Source organism: Ambystoma mexicanum, chromosome 5q, assembly GCF_040938575.1.
Source record: "Ambystoma mexicanum isolate Mex_15411 chromosome 5q, UKY_AmexF1_1, whole genome shotgun sequence".
Taxonomy (NCBI): domain Eukaryota; kingdom Metazoa; phylum Chordata; class Amphibia; order Caudata; family Ambystomatidae; genus Ambystoma; species Ambystoma mexicanum.
This window is the reverse complement of record NC_090933.1, coordinates 890425305-890448372: the sequence shown is the minus strand read 5'-3', so window position 1 is coordinate 890448372 and position 23068 is coordinate 890425305.

The window sequence follows — 23068 nt, the reverse complement described above, 5'->3', positions numbered from 1 at the left end:
GGCATGGCTGCCGCCGAAATCGCGTCCAGGTCCGGGTCATCAGAATGAGGAATAACCGGGCCATTCTGAGTTTCGGAAGGCCCGGTAATTCCTCCCTCCAAGGACCCGGACCCGGTCCTTCCCCCTTCCCATTTCAGCCCCCATAGGGCTGAATGGGAATGGGAGAGGGAGCAAACAACGGGCCATTAGGAGTTGGCCCGTTGTTTGCTCCCTTTTACCCTAGCGGGACCCGGTAAGCACGCCTGGTTTGACCAGGCGTTGCTTCCTGTGTCCCGCGAGGGGACCTCGTAATGAGGCGGTACGGGGTAAACGGTGCCGGCACCTTTTACGGCGCCTTTTACCCCGTACCGCCAGGGTCGTAATGAGGCCCATTGAATCATATATAAATCATACATACAACAGTATTAAATCATGTCAAATGATCACAATGTATATGTTCTTTGTCATGACATGTAATAATCTTTCCTGCAAGTCTTGCAGGAATTTTTATTTTTTTGAGAAAATGTATAATAGCATAACGTACACCTTTCTTGTCAGTATGAAATATAGCATCCCATAGCTTATGTGTCATAATTGTATATTTTTTAAATTAATGTTTTAGGTGACTAATTCTGTGAGATGACAACTCAATACATTCAGTCATTAGATGTTTCATAGTTTCAGAGGTTCTGTTACAGAACCGGCAGTTTAGCTCTTCTACAGTGATCATTTTCCACCTATAAAGTAATCCCTTCATAAGCCAAATGTTTAGTCTAAAACACAAAAAGTCGGATCAAAACTCAGAATGTGGCGATTGCATACAATAAGACTCTGGTCTACCATATCTTCTTAAGCAATATAGATTTTCATTGAATTTTTGAATTTTCATACAGCATTTCCTGGTTTGTATCCAGTCATATAACCAGATTTTATATTTAGCTTTATCAGGATTATCAATTAGTAGCAATTCTGTTATACCTGCTCTGTGCAATATCCTTTGTGCTTATTGGCATTTTGGGAAATTTATCATCTGATGTTTTAAGATGATTTGATATTATATTAAATAGGCCATTACTATGATCTCTCATTATGCATTTTCTATACAATGCACAGAGTTTCCATTTATAAAGGGCATATAGTAACATCAACCATAGTTAATGTCTGATAATAGCTATTGATTCAGACCTAGGCATGCCAAGGGTGTTCTTCCAGTAGGAGGATTCGAATCTGGACCAATATTGATATGGGTGATATTCTTTTGATTCTGAGCAATAGAGTATTGTTGGAACAAACCTTTGCTTATAATATATTATTAGCGGCTGTATGGTAAATTTACAAAATGTAGCCCTTATTATGAATGCTTGCGATTGAGCTGTAAGTAATTTTGTTTGCATTTGATCTTGATAGGGATTATCTTGTGGGTGGTTATTCACACATATTCCTAAATATGTATACGAAGACACTTTCTGTAAATCGGTATTTTGTATTCGCCATTGATAATTCTTACCTCTTTGTTTTACAATGCCTAATTGCATCACTTGCGTTTTTGTTGTATTAATGTCAATATGATTTTTTTGAGCATATTGATCCAAGGCAACAAGTAAAGCTCTTAGACCTCTAGGCGTCTTGGAGATAAGAACCATATTGTCGGCGTATAATAGCCAGCTAATGGGTCTATCTTGAATTTTAGGAGCATCTACTGTTAGATTTTTAAAGGAAGAGCCTACGTCTGAAATAAAAAAGTTAAACAAAGCAAACGCTAACAGACAGGCTTGTTTCTGCCCGCGATAGGTCTCAATTGGGCTGGTCAACAGGCCGTCATTCCTAAGGAATGACAGTCTGTTGACCAGCCCAATTGAAACCTCCCACTCCAACCTGCTCCACTCTAAACCATGCCACTTTATCCTTATCCTCACTCTACCTCATAGCCCACTCTATTGCCACCTCCACTCTTCTCCCGCTCAAGACCACCCATTCCACAACCCTCCTTTCCTCACCAATCTCTAGCACCACCCACCTTTTTTCACCCTTCTCTACTCCCACCTGCCATCACTCATCTATACCATACCCCTCTCTTTTCCCATGCTACCCCACCCACACCCACCTCACCCTACTCTATGCTATCCATATGACCACCCCTTCCATCCCCCACTACTACCCACCCACCCTTCCATACCCATATCTCACTCCTGTCTATCACCTACTACCAATTCACTGTAGCTCACCTCTGCCTACCCCACTCATCCTCGCACCACTCACCCCACTCTACCCTCCCCTTCCCTACCTCAACCCTGCCCACTACTCAACCATACTCACCCTAAAACCACCCTCCCTACATAACCCCTGCTTATCTCCACCTATCTATCCACACTAGCTCAAGTCTTCCACTAATCCTAGCGTGCCCATGCCTACCATTCTCACTGTTGCATATTACTTCCCACCTTAGCTGACCCCTATGCTCCCCACCCTAGATCACCTTTAAAATCACCCTGCTTACCTTAAAACTTCCAAATGTAGTGTTTAATGACTTGTAATATTAGTAGCACATAGAAAAAATAATTTGCATGTTGCAGTGAATAAAGTATTTCTACTGTGTCTATTACTGATGCTATTTTCCTGCAAGCAATGCATTGCAGACATGTTTGGATATTACTGTCTATGTATAACCTAAAATGCAATAAACAACCACAAACACCAAAACTATTGGCTTTGCCGGTGCTCATTTTCCTTGCTGTCGCTACGGCTTGGATAGCCCAATCTGTGGTTGTGATCTCAAATGGGACCATGCAACTGGTCGTGTGCCGAATGTGCATACAAGTGAAGAAAAATACAATATTTTGCAGGTGATATAATTTGCAAAACTGTCTTTCAGAGGACATGTTCGGGTAACCTGCAAAACGTGCAACTTGTGTATGTGTCATGAAAGCGACAAACACCTCTTGGAGCGTATTCTTGATTATCCAATAAACATTTAGCACACGTGCATTGGCATCACAGCTGAACTTAACAAGGTGCCGTTCACGTGTGTTCATAAAAAGGACTTTCATAACTTTTGGATTGTGGCACAAGGTTCCCACTTGCACCATGGTGGCTAAAATAATGGTGTAGGGGAGGTTTGAGCATTGCTGCAGAGATGCTTTACTTTGGCTTGCTGCTTCCTTCCTGTAGTTTAGTCATCAAGTCAATATGGGATGCTAAAGCCTCTGCATGCCCTCCTTCCGGGTCAAGTAATGGATATCTAATTCACACACAGCGAAGTAGGGGGAATCATGGATGTTGTGCCCATTGTTTGCTGAAATAAGCAGGAGAGGGGCACAGCATCTGCTCTCCCTCTACATGTAACACCCACACCATAGTGGTATATTGGAATCTGTACTTTCCGTGGCAATTTCAAATACTCATTTATGTAGTCAATGTTCTAATTTGGCATACTGGGAACTATTCCGACTGTGATTACTCGACCTATAAAATCTGGCCTTTCTGCGAAAATGTGTATATTTTAATTGTGCCAATGGAAGCTGACTGCATTGTCCTAAGTGGGCATGATTCAGTCTGTCCTTATTGTGTCACCAAGGCATACTCGAATCTAGCCGTATACATGCTAATGGGAAACAATAGAACCAGACCTTACTGTTGTCACTGGCAGCCATGCTGCAGTGACTGGCTGCCTGGTTTCCCTCTGAGTTCTACAGGGCAACAGCCCCCCCCCCGCCCAATCGACCCCTGTCCTCGCATCATAGCATGTGGAGCCTCACCCCCATGCAATCCCTGCCACTTGCCCACTTGGCCTCCCCTTAGCACTCGTTTAGCCCCTGTGGCCATCCCCACACCCCCCTCCACCCCACCTTTCAATTCACTCTCCCCTCTTGCCCTGCACTCCCCTTCCCACCATAGCAAATCACACTTCACACAAACCGACACTCCCCTACCTCTCCCTCACACTTCTTGGTACTGCACTTGCACGATCCGAAATGTCACAAGGCCTAGTAGGACCGTTATTGTTATCTTTCTCCCTCATTTCCCCTCTTCCTTTTTTGTCTTGTGGCGCCTTAAAACATCATTTGTTGTATGGGTGCCTTAGAAATATCCAATAAATACAAAAACAAAAATAACGAGCTCTAGCACTGCTTTGCAAACAATGAGTAATGGAATCTGGCCCAGGTTTTGTTAAGGTAGTATAAAGCACACTGGCACTGCTCTACTAACTGAGCTCATGGAACCCAGCCATACTGAGGCGACGGGGTATACAGGAATCTGCTGATACTGTGCTAACTAGGCTTTCTGGAATGTATCCCTACTGGACATACTACAGTACACTCTTACTGGCCATACTGGATTGAGCCATTACTGTGCTAAATACCATACTGGACTGTAGTCTTTCACTCCAGTTGGAACTCAGCATTACAAAGAAGGATTAGAGCTGCCCCAGAAGGCTCTATTTTGTGGTAGGTGACTTCAGCCCAAGTTAGCGCTCCCTCAACAAAGGTAAGGTCCTATGATAACGGGAAGGTCATCGAGCACAGATGGTATGATATGATATGATAGGTTATTTATAACGTGCTTAATACCCAGACGTTTCTAAGCGCGTCCTGGGGATCGAACCTGTGTTGCTCAGTGTTGTTTTGCTTCCAAGGCGTGCACGTTGCCCCTGAACTATACTCCCGAGACTAAAGGCTCTAATACTATTAAAGCTTGTGCGAGGTGAGGGGGAGAGTCTCATCTTTAAGGGTGTGGGTGGGGGATTGGTCATGTAGTGTAAGGTGGTAGGTGATTTTTGCGGGGTGTCTTAGGCTGGGAGAAGAGGGGCAGACAAACAAGGGAAATTAAGTGTAGGGAGTGCATGGTGCATTCTCATAGCAAGGTAATTGGCATCAGCTACAGATTGCTCAGGGTGGCTTGTTGGTTGTTTGCAGTAATGTTGGTCGGATTCCATTTTGGTTCCTTGGCTCCTGAACCAAAATAGCCCATTCTCTATCTAGTCTCAGTTGGAGAGTTGCATTTGGGTTCTTGTGCAGTTCATATGTTTTGGGCCCCCTTGTTTAGATCTAAGCCTCATTACACGGTAGGCGGTGAGCCATGGCGCTATTAGCGCCATGGCTCATGCCGGTAAAATACCGGCACCGCCTTGGTGGAAAGGGGATTTACCGCCCCATTCCAAGGTTGGAGGGGCGGTAAATTCCCCTTCCACCATTGCCCTTCCCCATTCCCATTTCTGCCCCATAGGGCTCTATGGGAATGGGGAAGGCGCTAATTACGGCACCGCAATTTTGCGGTGCCGTAATTAGCTCCGAGGTCCCTTTGGAGGTTGGATTTTAACGCCTGCAAAAAGCAGGCGTTAAATCCCCCAACCCGCAAAGGGACCTCGTAGTAAGGGGGTAAGGATTTACCGGTACCGGTATTTTACCGGTACCGGTAAATCCTTACCGCCATCCGTGTAATGAGGCCCTAAGTTGTGATACGGAGTAAAAAGTAAAGTGAGGATTTTCTATTGGTCTGATTTTGGTGTTATTTGAATAGGCATGTTTTTGGCTGTTTTGTGCAGAGGCGTTTGAGCAGAGAATTTTAGAATTTGGTTAAGAGGAAGGAAAAGACAAATACCTAATGCAATTTCTTGTTGAAATTGGGCACCATAACTAAGCGTCATTCTGGATCAAAGAGTTCTCAATGGGAGGTAATGGATGAATTTAATTTGGATGGATTCTGGCACCCTGCTATCAAAGACCCAGTTAGCAATGCATAGAATTTTGAAGTGAATTATCTGTTTGATTGGGAGCCAACTGAGTGTATATAATGAGCTGGTGTGATGTGTTTGCATTTTTTTAGTTTCAGGGGAAGTCTGGTATTGTAACAAGGTATCTTAGTAGAGATGACTCTGAGTCCCAGGTATGACACAAGTAAGCTTCTTTACTCGGTTCAGTTCCAAGTGCAAGTTACAGGTACAACAGCTTGCAAATGGGACACAACAAGGACACAAACAGGAGAACATCCACCGGCACCCCTTCTCACAGACAGGCTCTCTTCAACTGCTACTTTCAGAACACACAGCAGATAATATTCTCTCAGCATTCTGCATTTTGGCATTCATTACATTCCAAACATACTTAACAACAGCAGGAAAAGTAAGTCACAAGTCATAACATCTATTTGTCGTGTTTTGGACGCTTTGTAATCTTGACTTGGGAGTACAAGTGCGATGATGACCATGAGCCTGGGTGTTAAGATCAGGTATAGAATAATGCGACAACTAATCTGTAGTTAGAAGAAATAGCTTTTTACAATAGCCTTAACCTATGAAAGCAATGTGAGATTGCTGTCCATCATAATTCCAACATTTCTGACAGTTGGCGTAGACAGGAAGCAAATACTAATTCCATCTTGCCAGGGGATTGGTGAGGATTTTGGTGGTGTCATGCCACAGATCACATGCTATGTTTTGGTTAGGTTGAGTTCATGTCTGTTTGTAGTCATCCAAGAGTCCACATGTCATGGGCGTGTGCTGAGGGGCAGTGTACATTGTAGTTTGGAAATGATATGCATGTCATCTGCATAGCTGAAGCAAGTGAGGCCTGAGTTGTTAATACATTACAGTAGTGGCAGTATGTAGATGTTGAAGAGTAGAGGTGAGAGACAGGATACTTGGGGTACGCCTAAGGCTAGTTTGCGAGTAAGGAATGAGGAAGAAGCCATGTGCATTGTTTCAGTGCTTTTGCTCAGAAATGAGGCAATGCAGCGCAGGGCAAGTCCTTTTATTCCAACCTCCTCTTTTCTTCTATTTAGAAGGATCTTACAGCTGATAATTTTGAAGGTGGTGGAAAAGTCCAGTAGGATGAGTGCACCGGCTGAGTAGTTATCCGCAATGTTGTTTGGCCTGAATCCATGTTTTGACTCATGGAGGATGCTGTTGTTTTTGACAAAGCCATGTAGCGGTTGGTTGTTTTGGAGATTGGTTAGTAGTTTTCTGAGTTGCTTTGGCCTGCTGTAGGTTTTCTGAGGAGAGGTTTGACAAAGGCTGTTTTGCAGGATTGTCAGGACAACCAAACTATCCATTAAGGTATTTAGGAGGGCTACAAAGTCAGGTGTTAGTTGGGGTTGTTTGTCTATTGCGTTCAAGACATTAGTGGGCATGGGTCTTCCAGCAAACCACCTGATTGACTGGTGGTGACCGTAGTGAGAAGTCCTGAGTAGAGAAGGGATGAAAGTCAGCTAGGGTTCTGCTTGTGCATTTTGTTAGTACTGTTTCCCTTGTTTGGTATGGCATAGATGATCCTTTCCTGTCCTGGGTGTCTTAGATTAGAAGTATTTTGTTACTGAAAATGTGCCACAAAGGAGCAGCAGAGCTCTTGCAATGGTGTTTATGTCATGCTGAAGGCTGCAGGGTTTTTGAATGTGTTGATGATTTTGCCCATTTGTGCACATTCGATTTATTGTGAGTATTGTTTTTCTTTCCCTTTTATACAGTAGTTTCGCTCAGTAGAACCAACACTGATGATGGTGAGCAAGTTATTTGTAGTAATGTTGCTTCTTCTCCAGGTTTTCCAGATTGTCTTGTGCTTAGATTCTTTTTTTTTTTTTTTTTTTTTTTTTTTTGTATTTAATTGTTTTACAATTTTTACAAAGACTTTCTAATGGCCAGTGTTTTTCAGAAGTTTCCATTTTGGATCCTTGATTTGGTAAAATAAAAGTAAAAGTTCTCCCCTTTTCTGTATTTCTTTCTTTAAAATCCATGTTTTTTTTTTTTTTTTTTTTTTTTTTTTCCTTTGCTTACTCTCCGATTAGTTTTTCTTCCAGTTTTAGACCTTCGAAGAATTTGGCTGTTGCTACTGTCAATGTTGTGGATTCTCCACTCATTAGCATGTTCCACCAATCTTCATCACTGGTGGTAAGATGTTTCATTTTGTGTGATCGTAGATAGGTCGTTCTCAGACTGTTTGTACCTGGGCAGTAAAGAAGTAGGTGTCGCACTGTTTCGATTTCTCGGGTGTCACAGTACCGGCAGTTTTTATCTTAAACCTGTTTTCTGAGGTATAAAATTTCTTTCGTCTTTAGGATGTTCAGACGTGCTCTCAGGAAGATTATACGCAGGGGTTTGTCCGGGAATTGTTTTCAATAATTCCTTGTCTCGTCTATCCTTTGTGTGTTAATTGTACAATGACTCTGTGATGTATGCTTCTCTGCTGTTTCCAAGGTCTCGATCCAATCATAGATTTTTAATTTTTTCTTGATTTTTTCTGGGGTGCGTTCTATTTCCCATTCTGAACATCCGATTTTTTCTGAGTGCGCTAATAAGTTTTTGTACCATTTTGTCATCATGTTGTTTTTTTGGTTCGTCATTTCTTGGTAGATGATGTCCAGAGTAGTGGGCCGTGGAGTTCTTAGAATTTTTCCCAGGAACAAAAGTCCGTTTCTGACTACTACCGATTCCAGTGATTGAAGGCATAGTTCTCTTCGGATTACTGCTGTTGGAGTTGAATTGGGTAGTCGTAAGACTTTGCGCCAGAACGCACCTTCCAATTTTTTCCACAGTGTAGGAGGAAGATGGGGCATAGCTTCAGCCCCGTAAGTTAGTGCCGGAGTGACCTTTGCTTTGAAAAATGTTAGTACTGGGAGAATGGTAAATTTTCCAAATTTTCTTTCCAAGAGTGTTGCTTGTGCAGCCAGTGTTTTCATCTTTGAGATTAGATGTTCTTGCATCGGTAGTTCAATTTGGCTGCGAGATATTTTCACTCCTAAGTATGTGAAGGTTTTCACTGTCTCCAGCTTCTCTGAGTTGGCGAACCATTGTGATCTTTTAGCTGGCCTAGATGATTTTTCTAAAATCATGATTTTAGTTTTCGCAGTGTTCAGGTCCAAATCGTTCTTCTTCAAATAGCTTGCAAGACTGTCTAGTTGTCGCTGCAGTCCGATTGGTGTTTGATCCAACAGAAGGATATCGTCCGCGTATAGCAGTCTTGTCACCTTTGCCTCTCCTATTTTTGGAGGAAAGGAGCGTGTGTCGATTCCTGCATCCATTATGTCAGCCATGTATGCCTTATAGAGGGCCGGAGCTAGGGGGCATCCCTGTTTGACTCCTCTTGCTGTTCGTATACTTTCTGATAGTAGGCCCGCTTCATTCAGGCGGACTCTAATTGAGGTGTTACTATACAGTGCTTTGATAGGGTTGAGGAGTGACGTTGGGCATCTTTGTTTTTCCAGTTTGCACCATAATTTTCTCCTATTTACACGGTCGAAGGCTTGTACCAGATCGATAGATGCTATGAAGATTGTTGGATAACCCTCGAAGACTTTGGCCTTCAGAATGCTGATCATCATGATGTTGATCGTGGTACCTAGGTTTTTTTCAAAGCCTGTTTGCAGTGGATCTGCTGTCTCTGCCATTTTCTGCCAGTCTTGGAGTTTATCTAGCACCAGGGATCCGAAGAGTTTGCCCAGCACGTCCAATAGGGCGATAGGTCTGTAGTTTCCTGGATCATCCTTCAGCCCCTTTTTGTAAATTGGAACAATATTAGCTGTTTGCCATGTAGCCGGGATGGATTGTGTTGTCCTGCATCTTTTGAAAATTTCAGTAATTAACGGGGTCCAAGTTTCCAGCTCTTGTTTGAGGTGTAAGTTTGTGATTCCATCCGGACCTGGTGCACGGGAGTTGTTTAATTTGCTGATTTTCTTTCGGATCTCTTCCTCCGTACATGCCATCCATTTGCTTTTTACGGGGTTTGATGGTCTTTTTTCCGATGGTTCTGGTTCTTCAAATAAATTTGTAAAGTGTTTTAGCCATCTATCTTCTGGGACGTTGTTTGTACTTGTTTTTGTTGGACCTGATAGTAGAGACCAGAAGTCGTTCGAGTTTCTTTTGCAGACTGCTCTAAGCATAGTCTCTGCGTCTTCTTGGTACAAATTTCTTCGGAATGTTTGAAGCCACCGTTTGTACGTTCTTCTTTGTTTGTCTGCGAAGTCTAAGTTTGACTGTGTGGGGTATTTTTTGGCTTTCCTTAGTGATTTTCGTAACTCAGATTTCTTTGAGCGAATTTCGTCATTGTATTTATGTCGATGGTTTTTTTCTGTTATCCTTACATGCCTAGGGTTTAGGTAAGGGATGAGTAGCGGGCGATAGTCCAAATTTTCCGTTGTGTTCTTGTTGGTTCCTTGCTCTTTTCGTTTGTAGGTCTTTGTGATCGAGGCTATTCCCTCTTTTGTAATTCGTAATCGGTTTCCTTGGGCATTTATGGTCATCTTAGTTGACATGTTAAGTTGCGGGGGTTTATTAGCATACCATGTCGCTTTGAGTAAGTTGTGGTCACTCCGGGTGGATACTTCTATCTCAAAGATTTTGATTTGTTGGTATAAATCCCTGGATACAAATATGTAGTCGATGGTACTTGTATTTCCTTCCCCCTTCCAGGTTGGAATTCTCGGTCTAGTTGTTTCCAAGGAATTTAGATTATACAGGTCGCGGGATTCCATCAGCTCCGCCCATGCGAGGCCTCTTGCTGTTGATTTTGAGCAGGTGTTTATTTTATTTCCTAAAGTTTTTACTTCGTCTCCCGTTGGGCAAGTCGAGTTTAGGTCTCCACATATTAAGATGTGGTCCACATCGAATGTTGTTGTAGCCAAAGATAGTATTTTTTCTATCTTGTTTAGGAAAGCGGATGTATGGATTATGGCCGGGTTCCAGTAGATGTTCAGCAGCAGGATAAGATCTTTGTTCTTTTTACTCGTTGCGTCTTCTTCTTTTGCCCATTCTAAGACAATTGCTTGGATTAGTGTGTCTGATACCAGACTGTGGGCTATTCGAAGCGATCCGCCCGTACGGACGGCTGTTAAAAGGCCCGATGTTGGGCGACCTTTTTCACCTTTCTGTGCAGGAGACAGTTGGATCTCGTAACCATCCATGCTGGGCGGCAACTGCAGCCAAGTTTCTTGTAGGCTTAGTAGGTCGAATCCGCCTAAATTTATCTCACCGGGTACTGTCAGGTGGATGTGGCCTCTAGTATTCCATGATCCGATGGTGATTGTTTGCTCTTTGTTGTCCAGAGCATTTGCCATCTTTATTTAAGTATGGCCTCTGCCAGCTGTATTTCTTCTTGACTTCTTTCCCGAATGGTGTTTAGTTTCTGTATATTCTCATGGTTCTTTTTTGCCTCAATTATTGTCATTTCTTGATTTGGTTTTCTGGTTTTTTCAGTTGCAAGGTTTTCTTTTGAAGATTCTTCTGTCAGTGTGACTATCTTCTTGTTATTCATACATTGAGTGTTTAGGTTAGATCTCGGAATCTGATTATTCTCATTTTCTTTCGGTGACACTTTAGTTTCCAAGATACTTTCTTGTTCCTTATTTTGAGTCATTTTCTTTACTCTTATGCAAGTTTCAGTGTCTGTTTTTGGTTTTTCTATTTTATCTTGAGGGATCTCGTTTTGGCCAAAATGCCATCGTAATTGGGGTGTCGAGGTTCCTATTACCAGGGGGTGCGTTGCTGGTATTTGTTTGAGTGGAATTCTTTGTGGGGATGGGGGAATTCCCTCCAGTATTTCCATGTCAGAAAGTTCGAATCGATTCGTAGAGGGAGTTTTCCCTAGCTTCTCAAAGAATCTTCCGATCGGGTTGTTGGTCTGGGGCGTCATTTTATCTTGTTTTTTTTTTTGTGGTTTCAGTGCGGATTTGGAGATTGGAGTTGATGCAAAAGTAGCGTCAGGAATGCTGACTTCTGTTTTTTTTAAGTTTCTATTGTTTTCAAATTCTTTGGTTTTTAGTTCCTGGGTGTTTTCTTTACCCATGTTGTCGTTCTGGTCGACACGTGAGAGGTTCAAATCCTTTTGGGACGGGATCCTATTACTTGGGTCTATGACTGGGTATGTCTGTAGTTTGACCCAGTTATGTTCTCTCAAGATGTTAGTGTCGTCTGGTTCTGGGCCATCTTGATCTGTCAAGTATGATATGGTTCCGACCATTGAACAGTTTTCTCTCCAGTCAGTTATATTCAATTCCGGACTTGAAAGCTCTGCCCTGGCTATTACTGGGTGTGTCTCTGTTTGAGTCAGCCTTTCAAGAATAGGAGGACACGTTTTGCTCTCTTTTTGATTCTTGAAGGAGGTATGGTCTGGTAGGTTTTTTAGACTATGTTCTGTAAGGAAGGTCTGTTGTAGCGGTTTAACTGTATTCAAGGTGTTAAGTTTATTTTGTTTCGGGTTCACCGAGGTCTGGCTGTGTGTTCCGCCAGTCTCTATCTCATGGTTCTTTATGGTGATAGATACAGAGTTCGTTGTCTGTGGAACTTTGACAGGCCCGACCGGTGCTGTCTCTTTTTCCTCCTCGATCTTGTCTCGTCGTACCTCTTCTTGGTCCGCAAATGGACACGAGCCCTGGAACTGTGCGGGTTTCTCATCTTGCGTTAGACTTCTTTCGCTACCCGGCGCCTCCCCTGGTTTTGGGTTCGAACGCCCTTTTCCTTCCTTTCCACCAGCTGCCACCAGCCAGGCGGTACTGCAGCCAGATGTGCTCCCTTCTCGGACCCCAGAAGGTTCGTCAGCACCATGCGAGTCCGACGAACATACGTCGTCACAGGTAGGTAAGTTGTATCTGTGTGGGGATCGAAGAGGGGGTATTGGGGGTGACAGTGTTACTATGGGGTGTGTGATGGTCATTTCAGGCAGTCTTTTTGTTGTTAATAAGCCGCTTCGTAGTATACGTCCTGGTTCTTCGGTGATGTTAATAAGGGGGACTCCTGGGAGCGGGCGGCTATCCTTGCCACTCTGTGTAGCCGTCACTAGCTCCTTCATGTTAGTTTTAGAGGATTTAGATTTTTCTTTTATTAGATTGATCTAACTTTGCTGTGAAAATGGATGGATGAGTACAGAGTCGATATGCTCAATCACACTCCTTGTTTGATTTTATACTGTTAAACATTGATACATTTGTTAGTCATATTCTCCTAGCACTTACCCGCGAATCGCCGGGACCAGCCGGAAACAGCCGAAACAGTCGCGCCCTTTACTCCTGAGCGGGCTTCACGCCGCAAGGGTCGCGCTGTTCTGCTCTTATACAGGAGTACTTCCTGGAGGTGTGGCCAAAGCAGTCACGTGACAGATGTCACGTGGAAATTCACAACGATGAGCCGCTCGCTTCAAACTGCTGCCAGCTCCTGCTGACAGACTCACGCGAGACGGAGCGGCTTCTTCCTGGTAAGATGATGTATTCAGGGTGTCAAATGCAGCAATAAACGATTAGCAGATTCCCAGCCGAACAGCCGAAACAGTCGCGCCCTTTACTCCTGAGCGGGCTTCACGCCGCAAGGGTCGCGCTGTTCTGCTCTTATACAGGAGTACTTCCTGGAGGTGTGGCCAAAGCAGTCACGTGACAGATGTCACGTGTAAATTCACAACGATGAGCCGCTCGCTTCAAACTGCTGCCAGCTCCTGCTGACAGACTCACGCGAGACGGAGCGGCTTCTTCCTGGTAAGATGATGTATTCAGGGTGTCAAATGCAGCAATAAACGATTAGCAGATTCCCAGCCGAACAGCCGAAACAGTCGCGCCCTTTACTCCTGAGCGGGCTTCACGCCGCAAGGGTCGCGCTGTTCTGCTCTTATACAGGAGTACTTCCTGGAGGTGTGGCCAAAGCAGTCACGTGACAGATGTCACGTGGAAATTCACAACGATGAGCCGCTCGCTTCAAACTGCTGCCAGCTCCTGCTGACAGACTCACAGACTCACGCGAGACGGAGCGGCTTCTTCCTGGTAAGATGATGTATTCAGGGTGTCAAATGCAGCAATAAACGATTAGCAGATTCCCAGCCGAACAGCCGAAACAGTTGCGCCCTTTACTCCTGAGCGGGCTTCACGCCGCAAGGGTCGCGCTGTTCTGCTCTTATACAGGAGTACTTCCTGGAGGTGTGGCCAAAGCAGTCACGTGACAGATGTCACGTGGAAATTCACAACGATGAGCCGCTCGCTTCAAACTGCTGCCAGCTCCTGCTGACAGACTCACGCGAGACGGAGCAGCTTCTTCCTGGTAAGATGATGTATTCAGGGTGTCAAATGCAGCAATAAACGATTAGCAGATTCCCAGCCGAACAGCCGAAACAGTCGCGCCCTTTACTCCTGAGCGGGCTTCTTTTTTTTAATGACATTACGTTTAGGAATAAACCATTTTGTGATCTCTTTCGTTTGTGGGAGCTGGAAGGGCATTTTTGGAGCTATCCTGTTGGCGGTGTTGGTGATACAGGTAGGTACATTACCACACTAGTTGTCCAGTGTATTCATGTAATTTTCAATTACATTCTGAGATGTGGAAGTCTCAAGCTTGAAAAGGTGGATATCTAGTTGGATCACTTTCCATGGTCTAGTAAGGATTTATTGTGCATTGATTGATTTTGCAAGCAGTGGCGATTCAGTGATGATGGTGAATGGGTTGGAAAAGTGAACTCCCCAGGGTGAGTGAGCAGGAGAGGAGCCTGTATTGAAATACCTGTTGCAAAAGGCACCCTTTAAAGTGTGTCCAGCTTCAGCAATTTTCAGCAATGGGACCTTTAATCAGTTGTGGTGCAGTGCGGGGAGTACCTCAGGATTTGTTAAAAAGGCCTTTTATACAATAGCAGTACATTTCATGACACAAATACTATCGTATAGGATGTCAATACCTGAAAAATGATGATATTTCCTGGGCATGCGTTGGTAATAACTGAACACATGTGTTAGCAATGATGCACGTACCAGAGCATATTTAGGCTATAACTGAAAAATAATGGTACTTCCTGGGCATTTGATGGCAATAACTGGAAAAGTGTGTTAGCAATAATGCAACTACCAGAGCATATTGGCATGGCAAATGGGACCTAAAACGTTTTCTCTAGTTGTCACACACTCATGTATTGTGTTGTCACACAGGAACATGTATTCAAGCCCAAAAGGAATGGGTTTGTAATCCACTTTAATTTCAACAAAAGAAGATTTAGAAAGCCCCTTTCGTCCCAAATCACCAAGACGCAACTTCGCAAGTTGGCATAGCAATTAAGCGAATGGCCAGTGCTGCGAAATATAATAATATCAGACAATATGCCAAGGAGTGAGCAAGATATTCTATAAAGAAATGAAGATTGTCATGTTTTCGAAAGATGTTATTTATGTTAATGTCATCTTATTGTGATTTATACCGCACACCATTGCCATTTCCGTGGTCTCCAGGCACTCATGCACCGTTCCAGCATATTGAGTAAAGTGGCAAGGGCTTCACTATGTAAAAGACATTTATATGTAAATCGTGTGTTTATTTAACTACCGTCAGACTATTTTACAAAGCCATAATGACACATTGAATTTATTCAAAAGTATATATTACCTACGCACATAATTAAAAAGCCATATTGTGTGTGGTTTGGTAAAAAGATGTGTATTTATTTCTGTTTTATAGTGTTTTGCTTTTAAGACCAGAGTTTCACCCCACGGTGTCCCCAAACTTTGGAAACATCCCTGGAGAGGAGAATGTGAGAAAAACTCTGAAATGTTTCAGAAATGAAGTAGACTGGAGTTTTACACCAGGTTGGCGCAACCTTTGGAAAATCCTTGGAGAGGAGAATGTGAGAAAACACTCTGAAACGTTTCAGAATTGAGGCAGACGCATGGTACACCAGTAGATTATCTCTTGTTCTGAACTGGTCTGCCTTAAGGGGAGCTTCAAAGCAGATGTGTTCATTAAAAATCATCTGTTTGAACTTTGCTTTGCATGGTAGTAAACCCAGCCATGTGCTGGGCTCCAGAAACAGAGAACAAAAGGTTTCTGTTATTTCATGCACATCCATCACTGTCAAAAACCACCCATGAGGACTTGAGTAACTGCGCTGGAGCAGTGAGACCACAAAGTGGAAACACAGAGCAGGCTACTTGTGTGAAATTCTTATGTAAAGACAAATAGGCATCTGTAAAAGGCATATGCAATTTACTAATCTGTAACCTTTTTGAAGTGCAATCTTGAAGTATCCTAAGGTAAGTGGCTAAGTTTAGCCCAGATAAATAAGGGGATGATTTTCCCAGGGGGAGTTACTAATGGAAACTGTGAGAGTCACAAATGGAAACTATGGAATAAACTACATTTGCAAACTATTGAATGTGTAAACTGATCATTTTGGATCTCACATTGGAGAAATTATTAAAAAAATTAATACAATTGAAATAATATAAAAGTAACAAAATGGAAACAATGGAATCAGTTGGCACAAGAAGGATAATACCATTTATAAGAAAGCCTTATCTTCTATTTCTACAGTGAAAATAGAGGTATGCATACACCTGTGCAGACAACTGATACAAATGTATAAGTAGTTGGATTTGCCAAAATGGAGGTTCTTTGACTGTACCTATTGTAAAAAAAGGCATTTGCATTTCACTATTGATTTTTACATTGAAAAACAAAAAATAATATAATATAACTCAGCAATCGTAACAGGTAAGACATGTGTGACCAAGTGTGTTGCGAAGATCAGAACATCTTCTTTAATCTGACACTAAATATCAAAGTTATACAATTATGACAATGAATACAAATTATAAAAATTGAAAACTGCATAAATAAATATCCTATAAGGTTGCGCCACATGTCTGAGCACGCGCTTTGGGCAGGATGTATTTCAGTATGGCATATTTCTGTGTTGAATTAGAAACGAAAAACTATTTTTTGCCCACATCATTTTTCTGGTCACAAGGATAGAAATCACATCATAACCACCCAATTGAGATTGGAGGGTGTGTCAAAGGGATAGTCCGGTTAATAAACAAGCCAATGGAAAGACTGGGCATATCAAGAAGATGTGCTGTTATGTGATAATCTTGCAGACTATTTCACGCAAAACATTGAGGAAGAGAGGATAGACTTTCTCCGACTGTCATTGGATTATGAAATAACAACTGTTTGTACAACTGAAGAAGTGCTAACCTTGGACTATCTGAGAAAGTCTTGTCCAGGAGCGACATTGAAACAGATGGTAACAGATTTCACCTGTGCCATATAGGGACTGAAGAATGGAGTACTAGAGCCCTAACTGGAACTGGTTCCATGAGTTAAATGAATCATTTCAAAGTAAGTAGAAGAATCCCCCCCAAAAAACTAGATGTGCCTTTTAGCTGTTCTTGGCTAACTCAAAGGAGTGGGCTGTTTAGAGGAACTTGGTTTCAAAAGAAAGCAGTAGAATTGTAATGTGAATTGCAACTTTACTTCTTACTATATTTAGGTGGCAAGTGAGATTTTATTCCAAGAAAACCAATTGCATTTCTGTGTTGTACAGAATGTAAAACTGACCACATTACTGCACAGATGAAGTGCCGTTTCTGAAATTAAATTCTATTAAATTGTACCCAATGTGTTTTTACTGGCCTAGTTGACAATGCAGAGTCTGAAGCTTCCCATCCTAACAAAGAACTTTAGCCTTAGTAAGCCACAGATATGTCAATAACATATTGGAAATGAGAAGAGAGATTAGTATGTCACTCGCCAGCCCATAGAAAATGGTGCTATTGGGAATCCCATGAATTTGTGAAGTGAAAGTGAAGGAGTATTTATCCCTGTTTAAAGAAATTCTGAAATATATTCTTCTTCATGGGGAGAGTGAGCTAATATTTGGTGAGCTTTTTATTGATAGCACCATTCTCCTAACTCACACCTGCAGATGATTGTTCCCATTCATTTTAGCCATAGAAATCACATGTACATAACTTTGAAAATTCATAATCTCACACTGATACAGGGTGGTAAGGCAAGTCAAATATGTCTACATAACTGTCATTTATATACGTAACTTGTCTCTGGTACCAATACTTGTTTTCCACACTGGACACAATAAAATGTGCTGGATTTGCTATTTACTAACTGAAATCAGTGTTGGTAAATGTTAATTGAAGAGTCTTAATGTACTGGCTAATAAGGAGCATTGTGGACATAGAACTGAACGCCATTTAGAGGTGGCATTGTGTTATTTAGCATTACAATTGTGAGACATAGTGCTAATGGTGCTGTTGTGTGATGCAATGCATGTATTATATGTAGTGTGATCACCATAGGCAGGCCGTGATTATGTATTTGATATCTTGCAGGGTCTTCCCCTACCTTAAATCCGGGAAGCACCTTTGCATTGATTTATTTTAATAAACATTTTCATTCATGACAGAGCCTGTTTCATTTGTCCCCAGAATTGCAGGGTGGGACTGTATGTATGCCAGGGGGTGTGAGGTTGGGTTGCCCAACTATTGAATAGAACAATAAATCAATTACAATCTCTACAATATCACGGCATAAACTATGTTACTTCCTGGACATGTGATGGCAATAGCTAACTAATGGTGCAAGTATATGCGCATATGAGGCAAATGCCTGACACATGTCTATCCAATGCCTACGCACCAGAAAGTCAATTAGCTTTGTGAATGCTAACATTTTTGGTTGCATTACTTGCCTGTCTTAGGCGGCTTTCATAGCAAGTTGGAATCATGTCTATCTTGTGCAATCACTGGACTAGTAGCTTGTGACTAACAGTCTATAAAATATTTGCACTATATTCACTGTGGCAGCATAATTATATATCTTTTATTAGTTTAGGCAAACACATGATTTCTATCTGTATTTGTGTTGTATATAGCGCAAAGATCGCTAGGAAGCAACAGAGTGCTGTCCATGTCTTGGGTGTAATGTATGAGGTAAACAGGAGGTTACAATATGTGACACAGGATGATCCACCCACGTAGTGTGATGTGATGCAAACATTCAAGGAGTTTAGGTGGCACCTAGATATTGACTGAATGGAAGGTCTTGAGTTCCTTCATGAGTGGTATTCCAGTAGTGTAGCAAGAGAAGACCTGTTTCCTGGTTTTTCCCAGCGTGTCAGTTGTGTTTTGATTCTAGTGATGGTCTGGCCTATGAAGCTGTAGTGGAAAACAAATTGTAGGGGCTCCCCCACTACAAGCTCGGCAACAAAGCATGAGCAGTGGCACACTCTGCTGGCCTGGACCACCATGCATGCGCAATGCGCATGATGATCATGATGCCGCAGGGACACGCCGCACACAGTGCAGAAACAGGGGGGCTGTGACTGACCCAGAGTCCTGAAACCCTGGTGTACCAGCCAACTCTGCACATGGCCAGTAAAATTATGCAAAGTAATTAAACCATTAAAAAAGTGTTCATGCTGGCCCGGTCAGTATATGCCAGTATGCCCATGTACAAGCATTCTCTTATTGGCTTTGCCCTTAATGCCAATATCAACGTCCTGTCACAGGAAGAAAACATGTGATTGCTGCTGCACAAATACTTGCCCAACCCCCGCACCACAATGAAGAATACTCTTCATGTTGACTTTGCCCTCAATGCCAGTAAAGCATGCAATGCTAGAGTAAAGAACCATTTCCATGCTTGACTGCACAAATGCCTCCACCCACCATATAAGTACACGCATCATGTTGAATTTGCCCGTAACACCAGTAAAACATGCAATGCCACAGTACGAAAAAATTTACTTGCTAACTGAACAAGTACCCCCACCATCTCCATGTAAGAACACACATCATAATCACCTTGCCTCTTATGTGAGTAAACAATGCCATGCCACAGAAAGAAAAGGTCCAGTATGCTTGCACCATTGAAATATAACGCCCCCACCCAATTATTCCTCCAATGGAATAACATTCATCAAGTTGTGTTTGCCCAAAAATACCAGGAAAAACATGTAAGAAAACATCCATGTTCCAATGCATTTTGCCTGGGCACCGACCTTGCAAGCATACATTCATACCCATTCACGCACCAGCCACCCATCCAGTGGCAGCTGGTAAATGTTTTGATTGGAGCGACCAAATGTAGATAGGTAGCCCAAAATGACTGACTAAACAGGTGTCAAGGGTTTTCGCACCATCCTTGAAAAAATATTTTGAACAATGGGTTCAAATGGTGCACAGCACACTTTCTGTGAAAAATTAGGTAAAAAGCTAAACAGTATGCGATTGGTTTTGTAGGGTAACTCTATTTAAAAAATCCAATAGATGCACAGGAGCATTTCTAAATGCATTTTTACAATGCCTTTGCCCACAATATATGCAAGTATAAAAACAGTTTCACGCTGGATGTGCCTATACATGTCTGTGATGGCTGCACCAATATATGCCAGTATTCCCATATAAGAACATACTCATGTTTGGTTTGCATATAATGCCAGAATTGATATACTGAAAGAAAAAAAAGAAAGAAATAATAAAGAAAGATCATTAAAAACAATGAAAGAAAACAAGTAAGAAAAAAGATGTTGATGCTCAAGTCCTTGACATATTGAGCTTAAAGATGCTATCGAAGACAACAATTATTTATTTTGAGAAAGATGTTATTCACTTCCACTCTATTTTCCACTTGCTCTTCCAATAAGGTAACTGGACTCCCCATTCGTGTCATGACAACAAAACAGACTTAAATTGGTTTAGATCTCTTGTCCAAAGAACAGTTTAATTGCTTGCAAGTGCACTTCTTACCTTACTCATTGTTTGCATGTGTTGTAGAAAAACTGTAAATGTCACTCTCCAAAACATAACATTTCATATGTTGCATTGCCCACAGTAAAGGCTAAAAGCATCGACTTAATGATGATTCAAGTCCGCCAATTATGTGTTCCAAGAGTCTTTCAATGTAATGTTTTTCATGTTTGGAAACAAAAATGATCGTGTACATAATTGCAAGTCAACGTTTGGACATTTTACGCTTTCCAGTTACGCAGTGTACATGGTTTGGGTTAAGCATGTTGTTAGAGCTTTTTCCCATGTGTTGAAAACAATTAAAACCCTCAGCCAAAAAATAATGTGAAACGTTTGGACACATGTTCAGTTACCATTGCTGCGTTGAACACTGCTGGAAGATGGAATCAATATTTCAAACCTAATAACCAGAGAGGAAATGCTCTTTTTAATCGGTTTATTTAAACTATGCTTTCATTTTCCAATACAACTCCATCATCAACTGATGAGGCCCAAAAGGGCCAAAACATGCCTGTGTTTGTTTTGTGTTTCTGTACAGTAGGCGCATAATCCAGCATTTTGGACTAGATCTGTCCCATCAGTGAGGTTGTTTTACATATGTCTGTGGTGTGATAGGGCAACTTGAACGGTTATGATTATTCCATGGCTTCCATCTATCACATTTTACTTTCTGGTTTTATTTCGGTTGTACTTTGTTTATTTTATATGCTGCTGTCTCAAATCATAACCTTGCTGCATTATAATTTGCCCAGTCATTTCATGAATACTTATTTTACTTTAGGAAACATTCAAATCAGATGGTCCACATTTAAATGATTGCTCACTTAAACAAATTAAACAGTGGGTGTAGGTTCTGTATTAACCTGACTTCTGACGACACACACAATGATCATTATCAATGCTCAATGTGCTGTGGTGCTTTGTCATTGCAAGCATCACCTGCAGAGGTTGGGGAGCGCTCTGCCAGCCGGGAAGGCCCAGAAGCAACGTGAAGTGCTACCCAGAGGAGATGCACCAGGGATCTCCTGGAATGCCTGATCCCCCTACCCACCCACCTATGCAGTGTAGAATACAGGGACTATGGTGATAAAAAGGGGGTCCAGTGCCCATGCTGCACCAGCCAAATCTATGTGCAGCAGGTTTGCACTAACTTAAATGCGGGAAGACCATCACTAGCTTACCGTGGGCTATATGTTAGTTCCAGGCCAGAAGGAGAAAGCCAAACCCGACTGAGGGTTTAATCCCAGGAAAACGACCTAAGGCTGGTGCGTGATAATAACTTGTCTGCCAACAACCCTGGCAATGGGGACAAAATAATTGCTGGCAAACAAACAGTAATGCCCTGCATGTGGAGGTGAACAATTGTTGTCCTTTGTAACATTTAACCCAGTCCATTGAACTTCATTAAATTTGGCCAGCCAGATATTATGGCACATTGCAATATGCATGCCAAATTTTGCCAAGTTTTATGAGTGTGCCCTAGTTAAAAGTCAAACCCTCAGATTTCACTTTCTCTAGAAAGGGGGTTTCTGTAGATGCCAAAAAATACACTGTTGGGACAAACGGTAACAATATCTATTGAGGACCCCCATTTTCACATTCCTGACATTTTCAGGGAGGCTAGATCACTTTTTAAGTCTTTTCCCCCCTCAAGGTGGGTCTTTTCAGCCAGTGCATTGTAAATCTTGGTGTGCCCCAGCTTCTCATAGATTTTACTTCCAGATACAGAACCGGGCAGGCACTTGTGATGGGGGAAGGCATTTGACTTCTGGCCAGCAACAAATTAAATGCATGTTTTCCTGAGAGAGCTAAGAGAGTCACCTATTGCATCTGAAAGGAAATACAGAATTTACAATGTGAGATGTATTTTTCATTTATATGAACCCTCTTATTTACTTTAATCACTGACATTCAGCTAAAAGTGTTTAATGCCAATCTGAACCATTGTGCTTGTCATGTTTTAGCCCAAAGTCTGTTTAAGGGGGTAATTCATAGATTTCAGCGCAGAGGCAGCGCACGCGAGCAGAGCAGCGAGGGAGCGTGCACCAGCGTGCACCAGCCGGGTGCGCTAAACAGCATTCTGGTGCACTGCGTATTCATGGAATTACCGAGCCATTTTGAGCGCTGGCGCAGAGAACATCCCGCAGCGCCAGTTACGCCCCCAAGAACACCCCTTGTGCAAGGAAAAGGCATTGAAATCCCCAATACAGCACAAAGGGCCCCGCTAACCCTGCATCAGTTTACAGGGCCGGTACACTGTAATCACGTAAAAATACTACGCGCACCCCTCTCACGGCAGCCAAAAGCATGAAAATGTACTGGCGCACCCCTCGGAATATGCGTACCCCGCTCGTGCCAGGTAAATTGCATAGAAAAAGCACCCCCTGTGGCGTGGGCTGCCTGTGGGGCATGCCATGGGTGGATGGGCTGCCTGCGGGGCAAGGGGAGGATGAGTGGGCTGCCTGTGGGGCATGCCCAGGGTGGATGGGGTGCCTGCATGTATTTCGGGGGTGCGTGGGGAGTCTCACACGCGATAGGCCTTGGGCGAGCGGGGTACGTGTATTTGGGGGGTACGCGGGAAGTTTCACACGTGATACTC